The following is a 17,448-nucleotide window of genomic DNA, read 5'->3' as shown; positions in this document are numbered from 1 at the left end:
TCAAATCCCCTTGTCCTTTTCGTATAGATTCTCTAATTAAAAAAAAAAGTAAGTAAATAAGTAATAATAATAATGCTGTCAAATGATTAACTGCATCCAAAATAAAAGTTTTTTTTTGCATAATATGTGAGTGTGCACTGTTTATTTACTATGTATATATAAATATAAACAAATTTAATTTAATTTAAACAAATGCATGTATATATTTAAGTATGTTATGTTTCTGGAACAACCAGTGACTACCAGGAACAGTCTGGTTGACCACCAAGTACAGATTGGTGACAGCTGGAGAGACAGTGGACAGCACGGAAAGACGGCACTGGGGCAGTGAGGGGTAGCATCCCAGGCTGCACCTTCTGAGAAGAAGGAACCCACAAAAGCTACGAATCGACCTACAGGAGATATACCCCTAGGTATTCCCGAGAGGGGGGGGCGGAAGAGAATCCCACAGGACGGATCAAAGGATGACGATATATGGCAATGAAAACATGACGACGACAATGGAATGCAAATGTGGCAAGATATGCAAGAACCGACATGGCCTGCGGTTCCACCAGGCCAAGAAGAAGTGTATACAGAAGGAGGTAGAGTCACAGTGCACAGGAACTACGCCTGGTGAGACGCAGGAAGAGCCAGCCCCGGAGACACCCCACAGTGCCCGGAGCCTCCAGGTGATGCAACCACCTGATTCACACAGGACATCAGAATATCGTCGGGTGAAGTGGCCCCAAGCTAGCAAGGAGAAGGAGTGGCGTCAGTTTGACGAAGACGCAGATACCATCTTGGAGGCAACAGCCAAAGGGAGAGCTGATCGACGCCTCAAAACGATGACTACAATCATCATCAGCCTAGCTGCAGAGAAGTTTGGACTTGACTTGGACTTGAGAATTGAGCAGCGAAGCCCCCCTATGCCATGAACAACAGAGCAAGTAAAATCCATCAGCTCAGGCAGGAGCTGAAGACCTTGAGGCAGCAGTTCAAGGTTGCAAGGGAAGAGGAGAGTGGACCGCTTGTGGAGCTACGCAGCATAATCCGCAAAAAGCTGATGACTTTGAGGAGAGCGGAGGGGCATAGGAGGAGGAGAAAGGAGAGGTCCAGGAGGAGAGCTGCCTTCCTAGGGAACCCATTTGGTTTTACGAAACAGCTGCTAGGACAGAAGCGCAGCGGCCAACTCACCTGCTCCAAAACTGAGGTTGACCACCACCTCAAGCAATCCTACAGTGATGAGTACAGAGAGCAAGACCTAGGGCCCTGCAGGTTCTTGATCAATCCACCTGCACCAGCACTGGACTTTGACGGGAAAGAGCGCGGTTGGAAGGAGATCCAGGAGGTGGTTAGAAGGGCAAGGGCAAACTCCGCTCCAGGGCCTAGTGGAGTACCTTACAAGGTTTATAAGAACTGTCCAAGACTACTCTACCGACTCTGGAAGATCCTGAAGGTGATTTGGAGGAGGGGAAGGGTAGCAGACCAGTGGAGACAGGCAGAGGGGGTTTGGATCCCGAAGGAAGAGAAGTCTCAGAAAATCGATCAGTTCCGGATCATCTCACTGCTGAGTGTTGAAGGAAAGATCTTCTTCAGCCTCATTTCCAGGCGACTGACTGACTACCTCCTGAAGAATTCCTATATAGATACATCAGTCCAGAAGGGAGGAACCCCAGGGGTACCTGGATGTCTGGAGCATACAGGCGTGGTCACTCAGCTTATCAGGGAAGCTAGAGAGAACAAGGGGGACCAGGCTGTGCTGTGGCTGGACAATCTCAGTCATCCTTTTTGCACTCGCATGAACATGCTGGGGCCCCTCTCTAAGTCTGGAGTTAGACAGCCACCCATCCGAGCCTTCATGGATGACCTGACAGTGACCACAACATCTTTCCCAGGCTGCAGGTGGATCCTGAATGGCCTTCAGGAGCTGATGTCCTGGGCTCGCATGAACTTCAAGCCGGCAAAGTCAAGGTCCCTCGTGCTGAAGAAAGGGAAGGTTACTGACAAGTTCAACTTCTCACTTGGCACCACCAAGATACCATCACTGACAGAGGAACCTGTGAAGAGCCTGGGGAAGGTGTTCAATTGCAGCCTGCGAGACACAGCTTCCACAAAAGCGACCAACCAAGACCTGGAGACCTGGCTGGCCGTGGTGGACAAGTCTGGCCTTCCTGGCAAGTTCAAGGCCTGGATTTACCAGCACGGTATCCTCCCTCAGATCCTATGGCCCCTCCTGGTGTATGAAGTCCCCATTTCAATGGTGGAAGGTTTTGAGATGGGGATCAGCAGGTTTCTGCGCAGGTGGCTGGGACTGCCTCGAAGCCTGAGCAGCATCGCTCTATATGAGCAGAACAACAAGCTGAAGCTTCCCATGAGCAGCCTGAGCGAGGAGTTCATGGTGACGCGGTCCAGGGAGGTCCTACAGTATCGGGATTCCAGTGATCCAAAGGTTGCCCAGGCTGGGATTGAGGTCAGGACAGGGCGGAAGTGGAGGGCTACTGTGGCAGTGGATGACGCGGAGTCGAGGCTACGGCAAAAGGTCTTGGTGGGCCCAGTGGCACAGGGGAGAGCTGGCCTGGGCAGCAGAAGAACTCCTCGCTAAGACAAGGCGGAAGGGAAAGAGAGGAGGTCTCTGATTCTGGAGGAGGTGCATGCAGGAGTTGAGGAGAAGCGAGCTTGCCAGATGGCTGGGATGTGGCAACAGGGCGCCTGGACAAGATGGGAGCAAACAGTGGAGCGCAAAGTCACATGGACTGAGCTTTGGAAGGCTGAACCCTAAAGGATAAAATTCCTGATCCAGGCGGTCTATGACGTGTTGCCAAGTCCATCCAACCTCTTCTCCTGGGGAAAGGTGGAGACACCAGCATGCCCCCTCTGCCAGAAGAGAGGAACGTTGGAACACATCCTGAGCTGCTGTCCAAAAGCCCTGGGTGAAGGGCGTTACCGCTGGCAGCATGACCAGGTCCTAAAAGCCGTAGCGGATTCTATCTGCAGTGGAATTAGCCACAGCAAGAGCCTCCGCCCAGTGAAGACCACAGCTTTTGTCAGAGCTGGGGAGAAGTTAACACCAGCTGCCCGGGGCACCTCCTCTGGCCTGTTGGCAACGGCGCGTGACTGGCAGCTGTCAGTTGATCTGGGCAAGCAGCTGAAGTTCCCTGAGGCAGTTGCCATAACAACATTAAGGCCAGACTTTGTGCTTACCTCAGAGGCCTCCAAGCAGGTAATTCTCTTGGAGCTCACAGTGCCTTGGGAGGACCGTATGGAGGAGGCCAATGAAAGAAAGAGGGCAAAGTACTCCCAGCTTGTGGAGGATTGCCGGAGCAATGGGTGGCGGGCAATATGCCAACCCGTAGAAGTGGGATGTCGAGGGTTTGTGGGCCAATCCCTTTGCAGGGCCTACAAAATGCTTGGCATCACAGGGGCGAGCCAGCGAAGGGCCATCAAGTTGGCCACTGATGCTGCAGAAGTAGCATCAAGGTGGCTGTGGATCAGGAGAGGAGAGGCATGGCGTGTAGGGTAGTAGCGCTACCTGGACATAAGCTGGGGCCTGATCACCCCGACTGGGTCACCTAGGGGAGGGGGTCTGATTGTTGAAAGACCCGAAACCCCCCGTGATCCTAGGTTACATCACTGATGATATGTCCAGGTGCACCAGACGGTGTATCTAAAATCTTGTTTATATATTAAACATATTTATATATAATATAAAATATAATCATATAAATATATAAATGTATATTCATATTTTTTTAATATATAATGAATGTGTGTATACACAGTAAACATGCATTATGAAAACAAAAACTTTTATTTTGGATGTGATTAATCGTTTGACAGCATTAAATAATAATGCAAGTAATAATTCAATAATTAAGTGTGTGATGGTCATCAAATTCTATAGCTGCATACATTCTATAATTAATAGAAAATCTAATAATAATAAAAATAATTAAATAAGTAGTCCAGTGATATCCTTCAAATCCAAGTGTTTGTCATCACTGATTAGAATTTCAAAATCCAACAAAATGATTAGAAATTAGTAATCATGCTACATTCATCAAGTCCTTTTTGTAGTTGCATAGATTTCCTAATAAATAAATACATATTTATTAGAGAATTCCTCAGTGTAGCTGCAGATAATATAAAATTAATAAATGAAAATAATTTGCAAAGTGGCATTCATCAGATCTCAGTGTCATTGTTGCTGCAGAAATGATCAAATTCACTAAATAAATAAATAAATAAATATGGAAAATGGAAATATTTAAGAGTATTAAAGCAATAGAATCTCAATGTTTTTATTGAAGCTGCATATCCCAAATGAGTAAATATATATTTATTTATATATATATATATATATATATATATATATATATATATATATATATATATATATAAGACTAATCAAAATATTTAAAAAGAGTAGTCCTGTGACATTAATCAAATCCTAGTGTCATTATTGTAGTTGAATATATTCTCTAAATAAATTATTTAAAGGCATCATTCAACAAATTCAAGTGTCATTATTGTGGCTGCAAAAATTATTAAGAAGAAAGACAAAAATTTATATTTTAAAAAGAGCTACAAAGCATAAACATCCTAATAAATAGATAAATCGAACTATTTAAAAAGTGTAGTCCAGTGACAAACACAGTGTCCTTCTCATCGCTGCAGGGTTTTCTGGCAGACCTTAACTTCAGATGACCTGGGTTGAGGTGAACTTGTGCAGCTCATTTGTCAGTGCTTAAATAGCTTATCAGCTTCATCAAACATGCTTCTTTAACCACAGGAAAATATTTTCCTTGCTTCTCCTCATCTCATTATCATTCTATTCATACCGGAGTCATTATGTAAAAAATCCTCTTTATGCTGTAATGTCTGATGCTTTCATAATAACATCTAATTAATATTATAAATTTAGTCACAGTTTTCTTGCAAATTACCATGCAAGTTAAGAGCATGCCCTTTAATGATATACCTCTGATATCCTTAGGGCTTTACAATATGCCTTTTTAAACCATGTTTAAATTATGCTAATATTTCAGTGAGATTAAGCCTCAACCATCCTTTTAACACTTGAATGGCTGTAGCCAGCCTTTAAAATATGAAGTTATTAATTGTGCTATAATAACCCCAAAAAATACATCTCACTATAAACACTTTAAAAGAGACACATGTAGATGTTTGTGAAAGATTTTGGAGGGATGATCATTTTAAAATCATACTCTATTTATCGGGTAATTTGTTAATGCTTTACTAAAGTTAGGGGTGGATAATTTTATCGGTTGATTATTATTCATAGAACAATACATATAACTGTTATAGTTTTTATTAATAACCATTGCAATATAGCTTATAACATTGTCTAATGTTCTTAGCATGATTTGAGAAAATATAACTACCATACAGATTGACATAGACTTCGTGGCTAGTGTTTGCGTACAGTATGTCATTTCATTCTGTAACCTACTTGTTCTACAGATCTGTGTACTAGTTTTAAATGATACTGTTTTTGACAGCGTTGATAACGTTTCTGACAGATAATATCATATCTTTTGCGTAATGTTGTATCCTGTCACAAATAACCTGTCTTTTTTTTTTTTTTTTTTTTTTTTGATTACAGTAATTTTAAGTGCCGGCAATGCACCTATTAAAACAAACAAAAACTGATAAATGAAATAATCGATAAAAAAAAACGAAATTATTTAAAATCTATTGCAATTAAAAATAAGATAAAGATATTGCTGACCCTAAACTGCATCGTCTTACTTTATTAACTTTCTAAAGTGTCAGTTTAAGTAAAAAAAAAAAGACGAGTCAAAATCGCATATAATAGTGATGTTCGATATAATGCTCGAGCCCTCCCTCACAACAACTCTCTCAAGATGCATTCACTCTGCCGATTATCTTCACAACACTGATGCTAAACATTCTTGCAAACTGTCTAAACTGAATTATACATGTCATGCAGACATTCATAAGAGAAGTTTAACGGCAAATTAGTCATTCAGAGAAAAACTTCATTTTTGAACATGACAAATGACCTCATAGCTGGCTAAGGGCCTGAACACTATACAAGGTCCCTCTTTCACAAGACATTAAAGGTTTCAGTTTTAACTGCAGTAGCGAGGAGGAAGGAAGTTACTTGCAGTCTGTTTGCTTTCTCACTACTTCCAGTTGCAAGCCGTTGCAGTGTGTAGGCTGCTGTAGTTTCAGGCTTGTTTCAGCTTACGTCAGATTTGGGGGGAGTTTTATTTTATGAGCCAAATATGAGTTGGGAAGAGCAAGATTATTAAACAAGCATTAGAAATACAACGTTTGGACAGAAAATGCACCCTTGCTTATTTCCAGTTAAATTTCCTCCCCCAACAACATATTTATGCACCAAAAATAAATATTTCTTGAAGTACAATGATGTCTCTGAAATTAAAAACATATCTCCCACTTACAAAGGTGCCTTTCTACTCCCAGTTAATCTTCTTGTGTTTGTCTGAATGTCACACATTTACTTGAGGGATTTTTACCTGTTCTTCAATGCAAATGAGTTCTGCTTGATTACACAAGAGTCTACCAAACATAATGTACCAAATAACAAATAGAATGGCTGAACTGAAACCTGTTTAGTTCATTTAGTGCTTATCTTGCATTATTATTATTATTACTTTGATTATTGTTATAAATCTATTATTATAAAATGCATTAAAAGTGGCAGAATATAAACTGGTTATATTTAGTGCATATATTTTATCATTTATTTAATTACCATTGTTCTTCAACATGAAAGACAAAAATGTCATGAAGCAATGTTGTCAGGCCATGTAGTAAACCGAACTTTTACCTACTGTCTGTGTTCTGCTTTGAACATGCTAGAAAGAGGAAAGCCTGTTTGATTATTTATCTTATTTCTCCAGAAGAAAACTGTATTTGATCTGCAACATAAAAGCTATCACAGAAGAACATGGAAACCACTGCTGGACTCGTGAAATATTGTTTTCCCCTGTCACAAAAAAAAAAAAAAAAACACATCAATACATTTTTTATAAAGGTATATTGAATGCAGTCCTACGCTGTAGATGTATGAAAGAGTGCCAATATGTTCTAGAAAGCTTTTAAAGGTTTTAGAGTTTGTCCTTCAGAACTGCTGTTTAAAAAGTGTAATGACAGTGAATTTAAAGGATTAAATTACTTCTAAAGCTGGTGATAATTAATAAATGGCCCGAAGCGTAATACGGTGACATAAAAATGCCAAACACAGCTCCAGACTCCATGAGTTATATTTTCATTCTGGATATGTATTATAATAAACTCACACGGGTGTGATTTTGATCACTCTTAGCATTGAGTACCTGCAGGCTCAATCAAAGCGATGGAAATTCCAGGGCCACATTGTGACCCCGGGCAGCATCATAACACTGGGCGCACAATAGAAAGTCACCGCATGTGGTGCTGCTAGACGCAGCCTTATTCTAATTTGATTAATGTTGATTTTTCTCTTTTATGAGACAAGCATGACATGTCTGAAAATACAAGACATTAGCATATCAGTCATATCTGGTGCCTTTGTCCGCATTGTGATCAGATGCATTAAATATTTCATGATGTAGATAACTGTTTAGAATTAGGGTAATGTGTGGAGATAATGTCAGAATACCTGACATGACATATTTATTAGATTCATTAGTTTATTGTTTAGCTGTACTTCATTTAATCAATTTTAATGCAATGATAAAAGGACTTTAGGACATGACTAAAAGCTACGATTAAAAGTTTTTGAACAGTAAGATTTTTTATGTTTTCTAAATAATTCTCTTCTGCACATCAGGTCTGCAAAATAAATATTTTGTTAAATATTTTACTATATTTAGAGAACTACTTTCTATTTGAATACATTTTTAAATATAATTTATCCTGTGATCAAATCCACATTTTCAGCTTTTAAAATTGTATTTTATTTTATTTTATTTTATTGGGGGTTGTAGAAATGAATGCTTTTATTTAGCAACTATGCTTTAAGTTAAGACGATAATAATACTGTAAGTACTGTTTCCTCAGCAGCAAATCAGCATATTAGAATGATTTCTGAAGGATCATGTGACACTGAACACTGAAGTAATGATGCTGAAAATTCAGCTTTACTATCAAATAAATAAATGACATTTTAAAATATATTACAATAATTCCGCTGCATCCTTCAAATATATGCTTCACGGGAGGCGGGGTGTCATGATGGATCTCTCTCTTCAAGATTCATCGGTACTGTAGTTGATCATGGGTTTTGGCTATTAAATGTGATTTAAAAAAAATGAAAATGAAATACCGCTGACCTATGGCTACAAGAGAAGCATATTCCATTGATTAATGGATCTCATAATAGGTCAGTTTGAAAGGTTTACACAGAAATGTTTTCCAATCAGTTTCTCTCTGGACAAAACGGATGGGATTTTCCTTCCAGAACAGACTGTTGAGCTTTGTTATAGACTTCCATGATTATACAAACCTTTCTTAAGATCTCGTTGTCAGCTAGTCATTCAGGAAACCCACTGACGTGTCGATTAAGAAAATATATCGTTTTGCACATCCCTGGCCACTGTGCATTACTTTCAGATCAGCTGAGTGCTTTTGAACCACAGCCTAATGTATTTGCGAGTGAGCTTAAATGTGTTGGGAATAATCAGCGCTTTTTTGTGTGTGTGTTGAGACAGGGATTGGTTATGCATTAATACTTTTAAGAGAAGAGGGCGTCTTGAGGTCTGCATCATACAGATAAGTGCTGTGGAGGACTGGCCTTATCTGTCATTACAGCTCTCTCACTTCTTCTGTCTGACTCATAAAAGCTCTTCCGGCCTAAACCTCCATCATTCATAATGCTACACCTTTACTGCTAAGAGGACCCAACGGTGAGCGAGTTAAAAGTTTTATGTCAGAAAAGTAAATGACTTGAGGAAGGTAATTGGTGGTAAATGTGTTCTGCTCAACTCCAGAGGACTGTGAACATGAGTGCATTTAAACAAGGCTGATGGATGCCACTAAGTGGGTTTCGTACACGGCATGAAAAGCTTAAGATGCGCGGGGGGAAATAGGAGCAGCATTCTGTATGACACTTTTCATGCATCTTCTTATATTCATAGTAATGGTAAGTTCGATAGACTTGAGGGAAGACAATCATAGAAAAAGATTTCATTGTGGAACAAAGCAACAGAGAAGAGCTTTGATATTTCTAACCACTTTACCTGTTACAAACGTATAAACTTTATTTATTTGAGGTTTTATCTCTTACGAAACTAGACAACGGTCAGATTTACTGCACTTAAAATAGTATTAATAATAATTCTGTGATAATTTACATAATTTTTTCTAATGTTGTTCCAAAGTGATATATATCCCCAAACAAATCTTGAAAATATATAAAATAATACAATTCTAACTTTGCACATCACATTTGGTTATGAGACACCAGAGACAATACGTTTTTTTCTTTTAAATTATTATTATTATTTCTAAATTGCCATTAATTTTGATAGTAATGGCAGACTTCTTAAATTGTTCAAAATGTAAATTAAAAAAAAAAATCAAATGATTTCTTAAAATCTAAATATTATAGGGTGAGTGATGATGACAGTATTTTTATGTTTGGTGAACTATCCCTTTAACTTGACATAAAAGCTACAAGTGATTTAATTGTTATTGGATGTTTACACACACGCACACACACTCTTGACATTACTCGAGCTTAGCAGCCATAACAACATTTGACACGACAATACCTAGTTCGCTGGGAAATGAGGCTTATTTAGACGCCACCGTGTTTAAGGGGAGATTAAATGGTTGCCAAGATACAAAAACCTGTCTGACACCAAACATCTGAGCATTTGAGTGGAAAAGCTTTATTTTGGCTGTGGAGAAACGCCAATAGTCACATACTTCAGGCTCTAATCAAGCCTTCACTGATGTATGAATTCACTGGGTAATCTGCTTTGCATTTAATTACATGGTTCCAATAAACTGGAGCATATTCTCCCTCCACAGCTTGCTTCTTAGTCACTTGTTTCCCTCTTGCTTCAATAACAGAATGAATGAAGGAGCCGCATAAATGATGCTGTCTCTGTGTTTGAACACTGTTAAAATGAGTGCTTGAATCAAATGTTAGGCTCTATCAGTCATAGAGAGAGCTTTTTCCACTGTGCATCTATGTAATTTTAAACCGGGCTTTTCAATTATGCCTAAGCAATGTCAGAAGAATGTTGTTTGTCTGTATATCAGCTAATCACAGTCCTGCTGAACGTTCAAACCAGCAGCACAGTGGGATATTGCTTTTACAGGCCTACTACAGTTCAATAAACAAGATGTTATTATTGAGCAACTTATATCTAGACATAATATTGACAGATATGTTGTCTAATGTTGTTCCTCCAATGACAAAAGTTCCAAACAAAGTCAAATTAACCTTCTGATGGGCTACCAATGTTTTTGTTGTTCATCAGCTGGAAAGATTGTGTCATTCTCTTTATAGCTGTGGTGTGGACTTCCCTATAGAGCTTTATGGTGTTATTAAAAAGTCATGACATGGTGGCAGAAAAAGGCCCCCAAAACTCCATTGTCATGTAAATGAGTGTTACAAAAAGGTTTCTATCTTTAGTTGAAAAAGGTGTCATGTAAACACCCCTTAAATATTATTTCATGCTGTAACTGTAGGGCTAATATAGAATGCATAGGTAAATATACTGCAGATCTATTGTTTCCATCAAATGCACATAGGCTAATCACTGCAGGATAGGGTCATCTGTTTAATGGCTTCCAACCATAAATGTCTTCGAAAGATGGTATTATATAAAAATAAAAACAATCTTTTTGCATCTGATTCTGATGGTAAATCACAAGAAGACATTTCTTATATCCATCTTTCCTGTTTTCCTCCACTGCTGCCAAAGTGTGCACGCAAAGTCATGTAACTATGTTGTCTACAGTATTTCCAAATTGTCTACTCTCATTGAATTCAAACTATTATTAAAACTGTTGAGTTATAGTTATCATCCCTGGCGTCAATGTGAATCTATTTGGGTGCGAGCAATACACAGCAGTGACGTTTCCTTCCTGGATGAATTACTGTTTTTGAACAAACCAATTAAATGAATGATTCAAGCACAATCGCGGCTTTCATTGCTGACTTAATCAATGTTTTTAAATGAAAAGGCTGAATTATTAATTCACTGACTCACCCAAAGATCGTTTTCTTGTTGCCTCCTACTAGTGTAATGATGTAACCTGCGGAAAGAGTTACTGCACAAAACCGAGCCGAGTGATACAAACAGGACGAATACCAGAACTAGCTTCTCTGTTTTAAAAGAAAATGTTAAAGTTTAAAGAGTGGATTCTATTCATAGTTAAAGTGATGAACTACACCTGTGTTTACTTTCCTAGGACTTCAAGGGAACTGACTTCATCCAGTAAAATTGTTCCTGGGACCAGATGGTTAAAAATAACTAGAATATGTTTGGTTCTGGGAAATTATTTGTTTGCAGATGCCACTTGGTTTATCAAATGCAATGAAATTAGTGTCAAGATTCATTCTGGGAACATTTTATTTCCCTGAGCAAACAAGACACTTAATATCACACCTACCACCAAACAGTGTGCAAGCTGCTTTCTCTGTGTACCCTGTCTGACGGTGCTTTGATAGCCGTCATGTTACTCTCTGAATACTCAGAAGAATGCTAAAGCTATATAGTACTGCAGACTCCCTGCAGGGCAGGCCAATTTCCTTTGATTAGTATTGTGAAGAGAACTCCAGGAGCCACTGTGACGAACACCAAATTCTGAATCATACATTCCTCGATGATACCAAATGCAAAGTCTCTTCCAGTTGGTTTCTGGTTCCGCAGGTAAGCTCTGAATGGTCTGATCACTGCTTCTGTTCAATTTCCCATGGGCTGCCTGAATGATTCATTTACAGCCCCTTACTGGTGCCCATCGGTGATTGCCTCGGATACATTTTAAGTACGTCAATATTTGGAGCACTGAATACAGCAAGCTCAGGGTCAGAGCTATCAGAGCGGAACGTTAATTTCACATTCCAGCATCCTCCATGTGCCCTGTAATGTCAAAGAAACTCATGTGGGGGAAACCATAAAGCTTGATGTCTAATACCAAGTCTAATATCAACTATTAAAACACTCTTGTCTTAAGAAAACAGAGCGATTCCGGGGGCTTCAAAAAGCCATTTAGCTTTGTTTGATATTACTGTCAGGAGTGATACTGAAGGCATCTGTTCAAGATGAATCACTTTTAGTATCAGCGTAGACATGCAGTGGTCCCAAAGGCTATTTAGACTCATAAGCAGCATGTGCAGATATATAAGTGTTTCTTTACTTCAGGAATTTTTATGTTTATTATTTAATTAACACTTACAGATTTTATTATGTAAACATCACATTAAAACTATTTTGGAAACTTTTTACTAGGCCTTCATCATTTTTTATAGATATACATTTTAATGTTTATGTGTGTCATTCCCGATCAAGTGTTATTTTTGAAATTATGTGAATAAGTGTTAGAATATTATTTATTTACATGTGTTTATGATATAAAAAAAATTCTTCCATGGCTTTAGAAAAGACAAAACTTGATAAGACAAACTTATCAGCCATTTTGATTCCAAAAATGTAAAAAAAAAAAAAAAAACATTTCCACGCCAATTATTTTAACCACAGAAAGATATGCATATTTAATATGTGTTTAACACATTATGTAATTTCAGATAAAAGTGCTATGTCCACAGCTGGATATTGTTAGTGGACAAATTAGTCTACAGGATAAAAATTTGAATACACCTTAATAAATGGCAAGCATTAGAAAACAAAATATTAAATATAAACAAAAAAAAAAATAATTGGTTAGTTAGAACAACACAAAGTAATAAAAAAAAAAGAATAAATGTATTTTGAACAAAAATGCTGTGTTCATAGTTAATGAGAAGAATTAAAACACCTGTGGTTTCTCTGTTAACCTGAGGAGAACTGACATCTACTTGTAGTCTATCAAGTTTATTCAAACAATAAAGTCTTGGAATAGGAATATTTTTTGTTGACACTGTATAAAAACCTAGATTTATAGTCCATAACAGTATTTGCCTTGAGAGCATACCTCTGTCAGGAGATGGGAAGTGTGAAGCACTTTTCAGTTTGATGCTGAACTTGGAGACAGAGATGAGAGTGATCCACTCAAAGCTCTGCAGCAGCTGTTTGAAGCCTCCTGTTCACCCAGAGAGTGAAGGACCTTCAGTCCACACAGGTGGAGGGAATTCTGGGATACAGAGCTTTGGACACTGCTGGACATCAATGAACACCTACTGTGACCTGTGGCCCAGGAGAAAGATATTGTGAAACATAAGAGGGTAATCTAGATGAGCAAGAAGTGCCACAAGCACTGCAACAGATTATCATTAGATACATATAAATAACTAATAAACCATGTTCCACAAGATTGTTTGATTTTAGATTTTTCTCTCAACATGAGAAAAATGAATATGATTTATGTATATCACAGCTTCATGGCTGTATATTTGCTTGTTTTAAGGCTCTTTTATAGCATAGCTGCTTTTGGCTGAAAGGATGAGTCACATCAAGAAGTTCTCACTCTCCCATTCTCTAAAAAGCTCCTTTTATCTTTGAACTCAATTGACCAACTTTCCACAGTACTTAAAGAGATGGTTCACTCAAATATAAAGAGTATGTCATTATTTACCCTCAAATTGTTCCAAACCCTGTATGACCTGTATGTGTGGCTGAATGTCTAAGCTGTTCTTTGCCATTCATTATGTGAATGGGGACCAGGGGCGTCAAGTTTCAAAAATTAAAACCAAAACCCGGCCAAAGTGTTCTAAACAAGTCATGCTCTGTGCTGTAAGTATACTAAAGCCATATGATAGCTTTGTGTGAAGGAACAGTTCAGATCTGTCATCGACGGAATAGCTTACCCGTTAAACTGTTAAAAACACACTGATTTTTACTTCACAAGTCGTTAATTGATGGACTGGAGACATGTGGATTACTTGTGGATTATTGTGTTGTTTTTATCTGCTGTTTGGAATCTCTTTCTGACGGCACCCATTCACTGCAGAGGATCCATTTCTGAGCAATTCCTAAATTTCACTAAATCTGTTCCGATGAAGAAACAAATCCATCTATATCTTGGATGGCCTTTCAGCAAATACATTTTCAGTACATTTTAAGCAAATATATATATATATATATATATATATATTTTTTTTACTTTAATGGTTTAATTTAATTTGTGTTGCACAAGAATCCTATGGGTTTGGAGTGACATGAAGGTGAGTAAATGATGGCAGAATTAAAATTTTAGGGTGAACTTTAATACATCTCACAATTTCATGGCATTTCTTCATACAGTTTTCACATTGTGCTTTTTACGGTGCAGTTAATAAGCAATTTGCTCCCTGCACCATGACATTTAACACAATTTTATATTCATTCCATGCAGCTGAAATTAATGATAATGTTGAGAGTCAATGCAAGTTAATGCAAGATAAAAGAAACTAGCGGAATATATATAATTTAAAAATGAAATACATGTTTACCTTATTTGTCTTCAGTTATATAGCTGGTGCAGTTCTCATCAAAGTTTTTTTTTCTTATCCTAATGCCTGTAGATCTCCGGAACTGCTTTGTGTAAGGCACTGACATGTAAAAAGCTATCTGAGCTTCTTATAATTACAGCCTGACAGCACACAGAGCCTCTACAAAGGTCTAATAATCAGAAGGAGATGATCAGAACCATGGTCTATGCCTCTGAAAAGCAGCACTGCTGAAATGTAATTAAAGTAGCCCAACTTTTCCAGCAGGAGGTCATGCATACCACTCTCCTCCTTTACTTCACCCGCTGACATGTGAATCTCACGCTGTTACACATCTGTACGGGTCACGGCTTTTAAAGCAGCCTCTGAATGTTTTGTCCATTTTTTATACAACATTTTTTGGTTTCTGATAATGTAATGTCCTTCATTGCATTTATAGGGTGAAGGCCTTTCATTATACTCTAGTTCACAATCGACTACAGCATCAGAATGACAGTTCATGGTTGTCGTGGTGGGTGGAGGGAGGTGTGCATAACCACTTTACACCCTGGACTCAACCACAAGAAAGGGGAAGCTAACATTACCTAATATGGGCAAAAGCGCTTGTGCACTTTGCAAGGAGTTTAAAACAGGAGTGCAAAGTCACAAAAAGTTGAAACTAACATTTTGAAAGATTTTGCAAGACACTGTAATTTGAAAGAGCAACAATAAAATGGCAATGCAAGGTTTTTCTGTGTGGGTGGAGAAGTTAATCTAAGGTTTTGCATTCTCCCTGACATAATAATGGAACAAAACTTTTTTTCTCATCATTAAAACAATGCACTGACTCACTCCTGCGGTCTTTGAAAATTGCTTTGGTTGGAAGGCATTTACCAGATGTATATGCATTTTATAAATTTTTTTGGTGGGGGGGATATTGATATATCCTGCAGTGTTAAATGCTTTTATGAGATCATGTTAATTAAGAAACAACATGGAGCATTTGCATGTTTAAAAATTAATTTGTGAAATGACAGGAGGGAGTAGGGTGTTAAAGCACATATAGCAAAAGGCAATCTCGAAGGTATGTTGCATCCTTCCATTTTTTTCTTACAAATGTACAAGCTATATGTAAAATATCTGGTTCAATAAAGCATTGATTTTTATTTATTTATTTATTTATTATTATTATTATTATTATAATATATTTTTTTGTGATAATTAAGGACTTTTGGTTAGAATCAGGTGTGTTCGGTTTGGCATGTAACCAAAATATCATAAAAACCTGCAATCTTTACCCAGAACTACTGACAGAAAAGGTTGACCCAAAGACAATGAATAAGGATAATAATTAATTAGTTAATAATAATTATTAGTTAATATTTAAATTAAACTAGTGAAGGCAAAAATGTCCAAACATTTACATACATTTATTCATTTTGCAGACGCAAAATGAATCAGGGATTCAGCATTCTGGATAGGGGTGGGAAGATCATTCCACCAGATCGGTATGGTGAACGAGAATGTTCTGGAAAGTGATTTTAAGCCTCTCTGTGATGGTACCATGAGGCATAGCTCACTATCGGATCTCAGACTTCTGGAGGGGATGTAGATTCATAATAGTGAGTGGATGTTGGGTGGGTGCTGAGTCTGTGGCTGTTCTATGTGCAACCATCAATGTCTTGAACTTGATGCAAGCCATAACCAGTAGCCGCTGCATTCTGAAACATTTGTAGAGGTTTGATTGTGCTTGATGGAAATCCAGCCAGAAGAGCATTGCAGTAGTCCAGCCTAAAAATGACAAGGGCCTGGACAAGAAGTTAGAAAAGGGCCTGATCTTATGTTGTGCAATGCAAATCTGCAAAAATGTGGTCTTTGAAGGTCAGCTGGCACCCTGAGATCTGTGGGGCTTCCATTGGATCATCTGGTTGAAGTGAAAGATAGAGCTGTGGGTCATCAGCATAGCAATATTAGGAGAAGCCATGCACCTGTATTTTGTGACCCAGTGATGTTGTGTATACGGAGAAGAGGAGGGGTCCAAGAACTGATCCTTGAGGAACTCCAGAAACCAGCTGATGTGCTTTGGATACCTCTCCTCTCCAAAACCCCCTGAAACACCTGCCAGTGAGATAGGATTCAAACCAGTGAATTGATGCCCAGTGATGAGAGGGCAGACAGGAGTATCTGATGATTGACAAAAAGCATCAGATAGATCCAGCAGAATAAGAACTGATGATTTAATCAGATTTTGCAATTTGCAGGGTTTCCGTGACTGACAGTAACGCAGTCTCCGTTGAATGGCCACTCCTGAAACCTGACTGGTTAGCATCCAATTTGTTGTTCTGTGAAAGAAACAATAATACCTGGTTGAAAACAAATCTTTCAGGGATTTTCACTATGATTGGAAGGAGAGAAACAGGTCTGTATCTTTCTGTAAGAGAAGTGTTTAATATAAGTTTTTTGAGCAGTGGGGTTACCCGAACCTGCTTGAATGCAGTGGGGAAGGTGCCTGTGAGGAGAGATGTGTTGATGTTCTACATGTTCTATTTTAAATACCCATACACCAATATTACTATTGATCAAGTATAGATTTTTTGACAGCTGTAGAATTTTCACAAGGAAATTGTTTGGTATAACAACTAAAGGCGTAATGGCAAGGAACTTCCTCACTTTAAATTTATAGCCATACAGTTTCTCTATAGTTACCTTTTTCAGCCAGAGTTTATTTATATTCTTGTTAACACATCCAATCTCCGTAGTCGTATAGGGAGAACAACCAGCAAGGCTGCCAATGAGATGGCTGATCTGTGGGATTTGAAGAGAACACAATAGGTGTTATGTACTGAGAATCTAATCTTGTTGCTCAAGCCAGGATTTTCTCTTCTGTGGCTTTA

General features: G+C 38.3%; 1 long non-coding RNA gene and 1 pseudogene across 1 annotated transcript; one reads left to right on the top strand and one right to left on the bottom strand.

The window, feature by feature from the left end:
* Window positions 1-827: 827 nt before the first annotated feature.
* On the top strand, window positions 828-3,533 carry LOC113120184 (uncharacterized; annotated as a pseudogene).
* An 8,010-nt stretch (window positions 3,534-11,543) lies between these two features.
* LOC113119446 (uncharacterized) lies at window positions 11,544-17,448 on the bottom strand. Its single transcript, XR_003294456.1, has 3 exons — window positions 17,261-17,448; window positions 13,123-13,334; window positions 11,544-12,071 (listed from the first exon to the last, which is right to left on the bottom strand). It is a non-coding gene; the product is annotated as an uncharacterized LOC113119446 (long non-coding RNA).

Source organism: Carassius auratus, chromosome 19, assembly GCF_003368295.1.
Source record: "Carassius auratus strain Wakin chromosome 19, ASM336829v1, whole genome shotgun sequence".
In the NCBI taxonomy this organism is placed as follows: domain Eukaryota; kingdom Metazoa; phylum Chordata; class Actinopteri; order Cypriniformes; family Cyprinidae; genus Carassius; species Carassius auratus.
The sequence above is the reverse complement of the archived record's forward strand: the minus strand, read 5'-3'. Positions and strand labels throughout refer to the sequence as shown.